The sequence below is a fragment of the Akebia trifoliata genome, chromosome 3 (genome assembly GCF_017979445.1).
Source record: "Akebia trifoliata isolate Shusen 1 chromosome 3, ASM1797944v1, whole genome shotgun sequence".
Lineage (NCBI taxonomy): Eukaryota > Viridiplantae > Streptophyta > Magnoliopsida > Ranunculales > Lardizabalaceae > Akebia > Akebia trifoliata.
In genome coordinates, this window is record NC_141377.1 from 11,418,461 (window position 1) to 11,431,521 (window position 13,061).

Consider the following 13,061-nt stretch of genomic DNA (forward strand, 5'->3'; position numbering starts at 1 on the left):
CTATTTTCTTAAATCGATAAATTGAGTTGTTCAAGGAATAGGATGAGATATCATTTGCTCTGTGTTGTCAACAGCTATTTTCCAACAAACATGCCACAATACTTACAATTTTTTTTTTGGGGATTCTATATCATCCATGCATATTGTGATCAATCTTTGTCTAGCTAACATGGCACAATATGGCATTCCTTATCTCAGAAAAAAGTTCAACTAGATTCTCTTATCAATTTGAACATTAGGGGAATGGTCTAGGAAACATGTCTGTACTAAATTGGATTAAAAATTTTCTTCTTTTACATAATGGGTTCCATGATAAAGGCCAAGGAAAGGTTTTATGCCCATTAAAAAAATGTTTGAATCCAATGATTGGTGTGGGTGTCGAACTACTCCACTCATTGGTGTTTGTGTTTAGTGTGTTTGTAGTTGGTTAGGTAATTTTCTTTGGGTTAATTATTGTTCACATGTTTTTTAGGGAGAGGCATGTTATTGATTACTCAATGGTGCATGCTTATGTTAATCAATTGAAAGGAAGTAGTTTAAGGTGACGTGGAAGTCTCTATCTGTGTAACCTTGATATGAAAGTTACTGTAATAGGGATTAGGCCTTGGCTTGGATTTGATTAATTTTAAATGGGTTAAGAGCCCTGCTTTGCTTGGGTCATATGATTTGAACTCAAGCTTTCTGGGTATGATTTCACTATTTAATGGTTTCTATATGTTGATGTCACATGGTGATCATTAGTTTTATGCATTTTATCTTAGTTTTCGATAATTTTTTTATTTTTTTCCAATTTATCCGTTCTACTCTTGTAGATCTTGTCTGCAAAGGTTACCAAATCGAATTTTCATTCAGCCTTACTATCAAACATGCCAATGAAGAACCGATCCAAACAAATGATGTGAATGAAGATGTGAGTTTCGAGAATATTTTATTTTATCTTGGCTTCTAATCTTATTTTTGGCTTCAAATCTTAGGTTGAAGAACTAGGATTTATGTTTTTTTATTAGTTTTTAAGAAATGTATAATCTATGTATTTCATTTCTTCAATGGGCAATGAGATTCTTTCATTTTTTGATTGGCTTGATCGTTGCAATTTTAGATGTTTAGGTGTTATTACTCTTGTAATCTTTTTCAGTGTGTGTTGTATAGTGTTATTTTTAATTATTGAAGAAACTTGTTATGCAAGTGTCAACACTCACCTTAGACTTAGACAAAAGATGTTGCATGAAGGGTTTCACTCTACTCAATCCGAGAGAAAAAGTAATGAACCGAGTTTGAGCGAATAAACACAAGACATTGAAAATTCTATGAAACTTGCAGGCTTCTGATAGGTATCTTGACTTTTTTAAACCTCATGGGTTTTATATTGGCTATCAAGAGGGGGAACCCTATCTCAAGTTAACCTTATCATTTGTTGAAGAGACATGATTTAGGAATCTTGTGATTAAAGCCAAAAATGCCCCTAGTTTTAGAGGTGAACTGCACAAAACGGAGCATGCATTTCCTTAGAGAATGCACCTAGTGTAAAGGGAAAATTTTGAACTCTTAGACTAAAAATGACCTTTCGAGGATATTAAAGGCTAAGAAATTTTAGATTACTAGAAGCGAAATAAAGACTAACTTACATCCTTGGCATTAAAGTGAAGATTTTCGAGTTGGACTAAAAAATTGGAACGACAAGTATTTCCTTTTGAAATTCATTAAAGATTCCTTTTGCCCTTTGAGCTTATTCAATGAAGTCAAAATATTCAAGTGCTCATAGATGAGAAGCATGGACATCCGAGTTTTCTACTTGGCTTGGGTTGGGCATTCATCCAAATTGGTAATGGATGGTTACATGGAATTGATAGATGGTTGATTGGACTTTGAAGGTCTGAGATTCTTTCATTTCCATAGGTCGTCCTCTTAGGTTTTCAACCTAGCGAGATGACAATTTTTTGTACTTTTCAACCTAACAAGCTCGTTATTGTTTTCTTCCTTTGACTTTTTCCTAGACCATCCTTTTGGGTTTTCAGGCTAGCGAGCTTTCATTTTCTATTTATTTTTTTTAATATCCATATAAATGTTTAGTGTGTTATCTGAGCGTCGAAGGATGCTGTCAATTATGAGCATTTGAGAGATCTTGTCTCAGGGTGAATCATTATATTTTTTTTCAACATTTACTCGCGATACCAAGGATGGCTTTTATATTTTTGCTTAGGACAACACTTTCAGAAAATAAAATATAAGGCTCAAAAACCCAAATGCCCCTGTATGGCATTTCTTTTGAAATTTTTTTACTTCTTCTACTACTCTCGTTGGAGGTATATTTTTTCCTTTTTATGTGAGGTCGGGCCTGGAGTAACTTCTCAAGTTGCCTACGTACCCCAAATTTATTTTTAAGATCAGACCAAAACGTAGTTCAAACATTTTTCATTTATCAATTTTTATTTATTTTTGAATATTTTCTTCCTTTTTTCTTTTTATTGATGTGGTCGGACCTGAAATGAATACTCAGGTTGCATATCCCTAATTTTTGGAATCAGACCAAAACGTAGTTCAATCACACCATTCCCTACGTTAGGTAATCTAGTTAAGAAATTTTTGGTTTTTTTTTTTTTTTTAAAGCTGCAAAGGGACGGAAAAGAAGTGATTTCGATATCAAAGAAATTAGTTTAACCGAATATGGTCTCTTCAGATGTAGTATCATTTGATCTGGTCAAGGTTTATCGATTCTGGTAGTTAATTTTCCATTATGATCTTCAAGTCTAGCTACTTTATTGGGCAATATCTCTTTGATGATATAGGGATCACCCTAGTTGGGTTTGAACTTCCTACAAGAATCGAAAATGGGTACCATATTCTCCCTTAGAACCAGATCTTTGACTTACATTTATCAAATCTTTACCGTATTTTCAAATACATGGGCAACTTGCCTTCGATAAGTTTGTATGTGATTGAGACCTCTGAGTCATTTTTCTTCGATCAAATTTAGTTTTTCATGGCGATGACGGACCCAGTCCATTTTTAATAACTAACTTTCCATCAATGCCTTAAGGGAAGGAATATTTGTCTTGACAAGGAAAATTGCTTCCATGCTGTAGATTAGAGGTACATAATAACTCTTGCGGAAGTTTGAATTGAGGTGCTAGGTAATTTCTTAGACCAGTCATGGTATGTTTGGCACATCTTTCTGATGATGGTTTGGAGATTCTCGTTGACTGCTTCAATTGTTTCATTAGTCTGAGGACGATAGTGAGATGATTACTTGATCTTGTATCTTGCATACAGAATTATAACCTTGGCTTTGAAATGGGTATTGTTATCATAGATCAACTCAGAAGGTACCCCATATTTGTTGATGATATTTACTTGAATGAACTTCACAACTTTGGAAGCAATGGCACAACATAAGAGACAACTTCTACCAATTTGGTGAAGTAGTTTATGGCGACCAAAATGTAGTCGTGTCCGTTGGACACCTTCGGTGTGACTTTTAAGATAATGTCAATTCCCTAGACAAAGGACAAGGTGATGTAAGACCTACTAACTACAATGGTGGCATATGTATAAAATTAGCATGTATTTGTGTAGACACCCCATTTTTGCATCTGCTTGATTAATCAACTCGTCAACCCGATCGTAATGATTCCCAATGATGGATGTGTATTCCATTGCTTTATTTTGTTACCAGATGTATTTCAAAAATCCGGATGTGGTATCTCGAACTGACAAAACCTTAGAAACCATGCTACGCTAGGAAAATACTACACCAGAAACATAGAAATCATCATCTTGCAGACCTAAAAAAAAGTTTCACGATAAAAATCACTAAAAATGACCAAATTACCAAAATACCCTTAACATCAAAACAACCCTAGAGCCTACGTTACGATTAGAAAAATCCTTTCGAAGACATAAAACAATAAATCGAAATCAAATAAATCGTTTCGCCAATTTTAACAGAATTTGACAAAATTACGAAAATGCCCCTCATAAAGTTCATGACCATTTCACACAAAAAATTTCATAAATGACACAAACCAATATTTCCATTGAATTCCTTACGAAAATTCGATTCTAAAACATCCTGGAACATAAAAAATCGACTTAAAACGTGAAAAGTCCTTTCCGGGGGTAAAATGGTAATTTCACAATTTTCATAATTAAAAATTTTAAAATTAATAAATAAAACATTAAATAATTAAAGTGAAACATTGATAAAATTAATTTAAAATTTTGAATTAAAAAAATCGATCAATCGGGCTTTCAAGTAAAATTGTTGAGGGTTCGTGAGATATTTCTTTAAGGACCCCTCCATTTGGGGGTCCAAAGAATTAAAGATATAATAGAGGGGGGTTCTCCAAAAATCAAAGTTAACCAAGTAAGACTAAGGTCAAGGTATTAAAGTCAATCAAGTGAGACTAAAGTCAAAATTAAAGTCAATTAAGCAAGACTGAAGTCAAGATATTAAAAGTCAATCAATTAAGACTAAAGTCAAAATATTAAAAGTCAATCAAATAAGACCAAAAGTCAAAATCATAATAGAGTTCTAATTAAAAAATAACTCTATCGAATAGAGTTCTAACTAAAAAACAATTCTACCTAAAACAATTCTAACTAAAACACAACTCTAACTAAAAGAACTTTAATTAAACACTAATTCTATCAAAATCAACTCCTAAAAAAATTTATAAATAGAAGTGCTCACACCCTATTTTCGTATCAAATCATTAACCCTAAGAGAAGTAGGTCTAAAAGTCCTCCTAGCCTTCCATAAACCCTAATTTTGGAGTCCTAACTTCTTACCTAACATCCCTCCTTCGATTTTAGCCTAAAGAACACCTAAAAGCCCTCCAAAAATACTTCAAAATCCATAATAAACTCGAAGAGTCCAGATAAAAAAAAAGGAGATACCTTGCCTCGGAGCTCAGAAATCAAATCCGGAGACAGAACGAAGTAAGGGAGTACGGTACAAGGAGTTATTTTTGTCGGATCTGAGGGAACAAAGTCTTTGCTATCGGAAATGTATAATGTTTTTTTTATTTTTTATTATTATCTAGGTTTTTAGCAATGTAATTTATTTGGAAAATTAGTAGAGATCGGCTTTGTCCGGGCAGGGTTGGTGCCTAACACCTTCCAACCCCGTAACATTATCCCCGAATTCAGTTTTTTTTGTGCTAGATTAGTTCTTTATCTATTTAGAGTCATTGATCGGTTCCTAGACCGTAATAACTAGGTGGTGACTCCCAAACCTCAAGGGTCAAAAGCTGATCCGCGCACCCCGCGGATCGAGGGCGCTTTCAATGGCGACTCCACTTGGGATTTTTGAGGATCAGACTTGAAAAATCCCAAGTATGGGATCATTGCTAAAATGATCTATATTTTTGTTTATTTGTTAGTTTATTTGTTTATTTATTTATTTATTTGTTAGTTATCTCTATCATTCTTTTTGTTCAATTATGGATCGTGTGTTTGAGTTGTGAATATTCAATTTTTGCTTGTCATTATTTGTTTATGATTTAATCAACGATCATTTGGAATGACTTGAAATAATTCAAGATTTCAAAAGGATGACTTTATTGAGATAGGATGACGATTTTTGGACCATGGGTTTTTATTATTTATTTTCATATGTGGATCTCTCGATAAAAAAAAAAAAAATTTTTTTTTTTTAGAGTTTGCCGATTTGTCCATTAACAATGCGCATAAAAGAAGAAAATTCTGTTTTTTTTTATTATTGAGTGCGCATCGGTCTGCCCTTTGGCAGCGTATGTATCCATGGACAGAAAGAAAGAAAAAAACAGATTTTGGGCGTGCTGTTGGCAACAGCGACCCCTTAAGTGGTGTGTCTAGAGTAAAAGTTTTATTTTTTTTAAAAAAAGAAGAAAAAACTGCACTGCCAAGCTGGTGTGCTGATAACAAAAATCATGTTTTCTTTCTTCGATCTCCTTCTTACATGGGTTGAAAAGGCAGCAGCCACACACGTTAAAAGTAGGAGAATAGAGAGAGAGAGAGAGAGAGAGAGAGGAATCAGACGAGCAAAGAAGTCATCGTTGCTTCTTCTTCTTCTTCCATGTAGCAGCGTAAATGGCTGATATTTCGATTTCCATGACATCAAGGGTTTCGGATCGGTGTTCTTCTTTAACAATTCTTAAGTGAGTGTACAAAATTGGGATTTTCTGGAGTCGAGCATGCTGAGATTTTTACTTGTTTTGGTTGTGGAATCGGCTTGGATTTGGAGAGGAGGAAAAAACTGAAATTTATGAGAATTTGAGTTAGAAGTGTCGAGGTGTAGACTTGTAGTTAATCTTTTGTACAATTCTGTGGGTATGGATTCGGCAAGGAGTTGGTTTCATAAGTTTCAACCCCGAGATAAATTTAGGTCTTCGACAAAGAAGAAAGAAACAGCAAGTACAGGAAAAGAAAGGTCAAAGCCACCCACTAGTGATGTAGTGCCTTCAAATGTTACAAAGCAAAAGGTTGCAGCAGCAAAGCAGTACATAGAAAACCATTATAAGGAACAAATGAAGAATTTGCAGGAAAGAAAGGAGTGACGGAATATACTGGAAAAGAAGTTGGCTGATGCCAATGTGGCTGAGGAGGAGCAAAACAACCTACTAAAATACTTGGAGAAAAAGGAAACTAAATATATGCGTCTTCAGAGGCATAAAATGGGAGCTGATGATTTTGAATTGTTGACGATGATAGGAAAGGGTGCGTTCGGGGAGGTCAGAGTCTGTAGGGAAAAGACAACAGGTCATGTTTATGCAATGAAGAAGCTTAAGAAATTGGAAATGCTTCGCAGAGGGCAGGTTGAGCATGTTAAAGCTGAGAGGAATCTATTGGCAGAAGTTGACAGCAATTGCATTGTCAAACTTTATTGTTCTTTTCAAGACGAATAATTCCTATATCTCATTATGGAATATCTACCCGGTGGAGATATGATGACTCTACTTATGCGGAAGGATACTTTAACTGAAGATGAGGCCAGATTTTATGTTGGGCAAACATTTCTGGCCATTGAGTCTATCCACAAACATAATTACATTCATAGAGATATCAAACCCGATAATCTGTTGCTGGATAGACATGGCCATATGAAGCTGTCTGATTTCGGATTATGTAAACCATTAGACTGTAGTACACTCTAGGAACAAGATTTTTCTGTGGGAAACAATGGTAATGGGAAATCCTCACGGAGTGATGAATGACTGCCTGGTTCTAAGCGCATACAACAGGAGCAACTACAACATTGGCAGAGAAACAGGAGGATGCTGGCTTATTCTACTGTTGGTATACCCGACTATATTGCTCCTGAAGTTCTTTTGAAAAAGGGATACGGAATGGAATGTGATTGGTGGTCACTAGGGGCTATCATGTATGAAATGCTTGTGGGATACCATCCTTTTTATTCTGATGAACCTATGCAAACTTGTAGGAAGATTGTAAATTGGAGAACTCATTTAAAGTTTCCTGAAGAAGCAAAGCTATCTGCAGAAGCTAAAGATCTTATTAGTAAAATTTTATGCAATGTCCAGCAGAGTCTTGGTACCAAAGGCGCTCATGAAATTAAGGTTCATCCATGGTTTAAAGGTGTTGAATGGGATAGACTATATCAAATGGAAACTGCGTTTATTCCAGAGGTCAATGATGAGTTGGACACTCAAAACTTTGAGAAGTTCGAAGAGACTGACAACCAGATTCAAACATCATCAAAATCAGGCCCGTGGAGAAAGATGCTCTCTTCAAAGGACATCAACTTTGTAGGTTACACCTATAAGAACTTCGAAATTGTCAATGCTCATGAAGTGCCGGGCATTGCTGAATTGAAGAAGAAGAGCACTAAAATAAAGAGGCCGTCCATAAAGTCTCTCTTCGAGGACGAGTCGGATAATTCTAATCAACCTGTACAGGGGAGCTTTCTCAACCTCTTGCCTCCCCAACTAGAAATCTCAGAGAAGCAAAGCCATTTCCCATAAAGCCCTGCTAATCTATCTTCGAGTTTCTCACACAGGATCAAGTGTTTCTGAGTGTGAGTGGGTTTTGACTTATTCTCCCCATCCGCCTTTTGGATTTTCTGGGTGTCTATTTTTCTACAGTAGCTCGAGTTTTACAGCAGTAAAAAAAAAGGGGCAAAGGCCTAAAGAAATAGTAGGTTTTGGAGCTACTAATTAACATTTGTTTCTTGGTTGGATAAGGTTTTTATTTTTTATTTTTATAAATTCGTTGCTAATAGTAATTTTTTTTTAGGTTAAAAAAAATAAAAAAAATAAAAAATTGGATTTCGAAAATCAACCATAGGAGTGAATTTTTAGGTGAGTCGACTTAGTTGAACCCATCTTACATCACGTGAAGAGCTAGTTGTGTGCTATTTATTTTAATTCTCTTTGTGTGATTTTACCATAATGTGTTGCCATGAAACCCAATTTTGAGCGTAATAAGTTGAGTCAACTCGTTTGAACTTATTGGTTTCATGCAAATGTTTGCTTGTTCTTATACATTTCCTTGATATGTTATGATGATATTGTTTCCATGTTATATGAGGATTGAATGCTATGAGATGAGTTAACTCGATGAGTCCATGTTTGAATAGGTTATGTGCTAGATTAGGGTGCATGATTTCCCTTTTGATACCCGATTGATATGATGATATCCTTTTGATATCTTGGTTGATGGAACCTTAACTCTAACATATTGATTGATTGGCTGATTTTAATTCCTCATGATTTGCATGCCATGACTTTAATCTTGATAATCTTTTGATGATTGTATTCACTATGATTGTGGCCCATTAATGATCTGATCTGGCCCATAGGCTCATTTATCTGGAAAAAAAGGCCCCGAGCACACTCCACCCTATTTTGCACACACCACATGTACGTTTACTGTTTTGCACACTTACACGTCCTATATAGCCAACGTGGCACTAGTGCATGGCCCGGTCTCTTCGGAGATGCGAAGTCATTCATGAAAACCACAACTCCAGTCACGTACCTTAGGGTATATCTAACTGGGGGCATCAATACCGTCTGATTAGGTGATTCTAAGAGGTATATTGATGCACCCAGGCTGGAGCAACCTAAGCCTTTGACCTATTATGAGCCACACAGTCACATGTCCCGATTGCCAACGTAGTACTAGTACGTGGTCGGTCCCCTCGTGGGATGCCAAACCATTTATGAAAGCTATAACTCTTGACTCGTACCCGTAGGTATAAAAGATAATCTCAGTATATCAATTGCACTTCTTGGTAAAAACCAGTGCCTAAGCAAGATCTTACCCCGTTGTACCCTACTGTACGAGGGGGATAGACTACGTCTATTCTAGACGAGAGGTATTTATGTGGGCCCTTGCTAAGCATTGTGCGCCATCTCTTAACTGGAGATCAAACTGGCTGTTTTTGGCTTCAGAGAAGTGAATTGAGGTTTTATATTATCACCTATACGGTATATCAAACCAAGTCACCACGTATCGAGAGGTATATAGGTGTGCTTGGGCAAGGGTGGTCAGATAAAAATGCATTGCACGTAGTAAGCTTAGAGTCTAGAAACTTTCCCAGTAGGTCACGACTCGAACTTATCGCGGGTGTTCCCGGGTTGTTTATTGAATGGAACTTTTTGAATGATGAGATGAATGTATGTGAATGATAAGATCAGAATGCATGTGAACGATGAGATGAATGTATATGAATAATGGGATCAGGAATGTGCGGATTTTTCCTCAAGGATAAATATTTTGTTATTTAACCTGATTTGAAATTACAGTATCACTGGGTACACCAACCCAATAAAAAAATCCATTTTAAACTTGACTTAGTCCATCTCGATCCAACGATCATTATGGGCCGGGACATTTAAATCGAAATAGAAATCAAATTTTCAAAGAGGAAAAATGGTTTACGAAGGAAAAATATTTTCCAGAAAAAGTATTTTCCAAAAGAAGTGTTCTTTAAAAAAATATTTTCCAGAAAAAGTGTTGTTCGCTAGAAAAAATGTTTTTTAAGAAAAAGTGTTTTTCAGAAAATATTTTTCATAAGAACAAGATTTTCCAAGAGAAAATGCTTTCCAAATAAAAAACTAGTTTTCAGAGAAAAAATGTTTTCTAGAAGAAGATGTTTTCCAAAAGAAAAGAAAATGAAGGAAAAATGATTTACAAAAGATCTATTTTTGCATGGAAAATTTTTGAAAAATGTTTTTTTACCAAAAATCTATTTTTTGCATGGACCTTGTAAAATTATCAAAATATGTTTTTCTAAAAAGAAAATGATTTCAAAAAATAATCAGAATTGTGAAAATTGTTATTCAATAAAAACATTATTTTCAAGAGTGTAATAAAATTATTTTCCTTCTGAATAATCATTGAATGGATGAATTGTTTAATGGATTGGTGCACAAAATTCAATAAAATCTCAGGGTTCATTTAAAATATTATCAAGGGGGTGACATTGAAATTGGTTAAATTTACCTTCAAAAGAGGTTTAAGGGTTATCATTGTATCCAAGCTCAATCGTCCATCGTCTAGCTAGGGTTGTAAATCCGATCAGTTAGAGTAAACGTCAATATCAAGTCAACAGTCAGAAATGACCTCAAAATTTTTCAACATCGCCTAGTTGTTTTTTGAAGATCATAGTGCTTCAATCCTACCGGTTGTAAGCAATATCTCAGTCCTTAGTCTTAATCAAACTCGTGTGGGTACTTGTCTTGAGTTTTCATGAGTCATTTGGGTTAGCTTGAGTCCTTTTTTCCAGCAAGGTCATGTCTTCCTTAGATTAAGTCTACTATTTCCTATTGAGTCAAGTTAGTTCGTTGAGTCTATTGAGGTGTCTGTTGCCCCATCTGAAATTGATCGAATAAAGGAAATTTTTGAATACCTCGAGCGTATTAACAAATTAACTAATAATTTGATAGATTTCTTTTCTGAACAAGAAGATAAGAGTCGGGCTCAACCTTTAATCGAGAAAGGAAAGGTCTTTGACCTCGAAACAGAAAATAATTCCTAAAGAGATTCAAATAGAAAACCATCTTATCCCTAGAGGGCCACGAGGGGATAATGAATTTACTCAGAAATTTCAAAAGACTTGTTCGTGTGATCATATGAGGGTATGTTAGGTACAAGCTTGGGTGTTGTTCAACATGGAATAGATACTCAATGGAGTCAAAAAAGATGTTATAAAATGTATCAGTGCTATCCTCACTACATCTTGAGTTGCAAATCACATATTATCAGTCAATATGGGGGTACCTTTTGAACTAATCTCTGATGATGGGTCATACTTAAAAGTCAAGGATTACTCTGTGCTCAAAATTTAAAGATCCGGCATCACAAATCATCTCCCTATCGTCCTCAAATTAATGGAGCGGTTGAGGCAGCTAGTAAGAGTCTCAAGATAATCATCATGAAAATGTGTCAATCGCACCAAGATTGGTTAAAAAAGCTATCATTCACATTTTGGGTGTATCATACTTCAATACAGTTTTTCATATGGAAGTAATCTTACCAGTGGAAAAGAAAATCCCATATCTCAAGGTCTTGATGGAAAATCAATTGTTAAAAGCAAACTAAGTCTGTCTTGGGTACGAAGAACTAAACTTAATTGAAGAAAAAACGCTTAGAGTTATGTACCACGTGCAAACTTATCAAAGAAAAGTCAACGCAGACAAGGAAGTCAAAGTTGTTACCTACAAGCTAGGGATTTAACCATCAGACTTCACAAAAAAATTGAGCACCCCTCATCGATCATAGGAGGAAGTCTGAACCTAAATGGAGAGATTCATTCATTAGTAAGGGAAACACTACCTTAGAAAGCCATCAAACTTCAAAATTGAGCACCACTCTTCGCCTAGAGGGAAGTTCAAACCAAATTGGAGAGGTCCGTTCATCATCAAGGAAATACTACCAGGAAAAGCTGTCAGGCTTAAAGATCATGATGGAATCGAATTACCAGAACCAACCAACCTTGATCAAATCAAACGGTACTACATTTAAGGAGGCCATCATTGGCCGAATCAATCCTCGTATTACCTAGTTACCTAGTTCAACATACCCTTTCTTAACCCCTTTGCAGCCTTTTCAAAAAGAAAAATTATGCCTTTCTTCTTTCTTAGCCCGATCACCTAACCTAGGGGAGGGAAAATTCGAATTACGTTTTGGTCTGATCCCAAAATTCTAGGGTACGTAGGCAACCTAAGAAGTTACTTCAGGCCCGACCACATCAAAATAAAAAAAATCAAGGAAAAAATTCAAAAGAAAAGAAAAATATTTTCAAAATGGGGAAGAAAATTTAAGGCAAAATAAAAGAAATGCCACACAAGGGGCATTCGGGTTTTGAGCCTCAAAATCCTTTTCTTTTTATATCCAGTCCTAAGCTTACCTATAAAAGTCCTCCTAAGTACCGTGCGAAAAGTCAAGGAAGATAGTAAAGCATGATCAGACAGTAACTCCAGAAGTTCAGACAAGAAGAAAAGAAAAAGAAGAAAAAATGCCTGCTAGGTTGAAAACCCCAAAAGGGCGACTTAGGCAAAAATTAAGGCAAGCTCGCAAGGTTGAAAATCTGAAAGGACAACTTTGGCAACAATCAGAGCCAAGAAAAAAAGAAAAAGCTCGCTAGATTGAAAACCTGAAAAGGCGATCTAGGCAAAAGTTAGAGCAAAAAAGAGAAACAGAAGAAAATCTCAAGCTGAGAGCGGTCCGAGCTGAAACATCAGAAGTCCGAATAATCAAGTTCAATACTTCGCTTAAACCAGGCATAGACTCAGAAGCCACAAGTATCTTGTCGACGATCGATATGAAAATTTTTACTTCCCCAAGTGAACCAATGGAGAGAAGGGTGAATTCTATGATGAGTCTCAAAAGGAAATATTTTGTTCTTTTGAGCCTGACTCAAAATCTTTATTAAAATTAATCAAAATTAAAAGTTGAATCTTTATTGCGCTTGTGATAATCAAATATTTCAAACCTTCATACAAGGGGCATTTTCTTTCTTCTTTAATGTAACCTTTCCCCCTTATACTAGGGGCATTTTTATTTTTATTTTGCATGATGTGTTCAATTATTTTCAAGGCCATGTTCATTGTCAAATT

At 35.5% G+C, this 13,061-nt stretch overlaps 1 pseudogene; it reads left to right on the forward strand.

Annotated features, from left to right (window-relative positions):
- The first annotated feature begins 5,989 nt into the window (after positions 1-5,989).
- LOC147405987 (uncharacterized) lies at positions 5,990-8,170 on the forward strand (annotated as a pseudogene).
- The last annotated feature ends 4,891 nt before the right edge of the window (positions 8,171-13,061 follow it).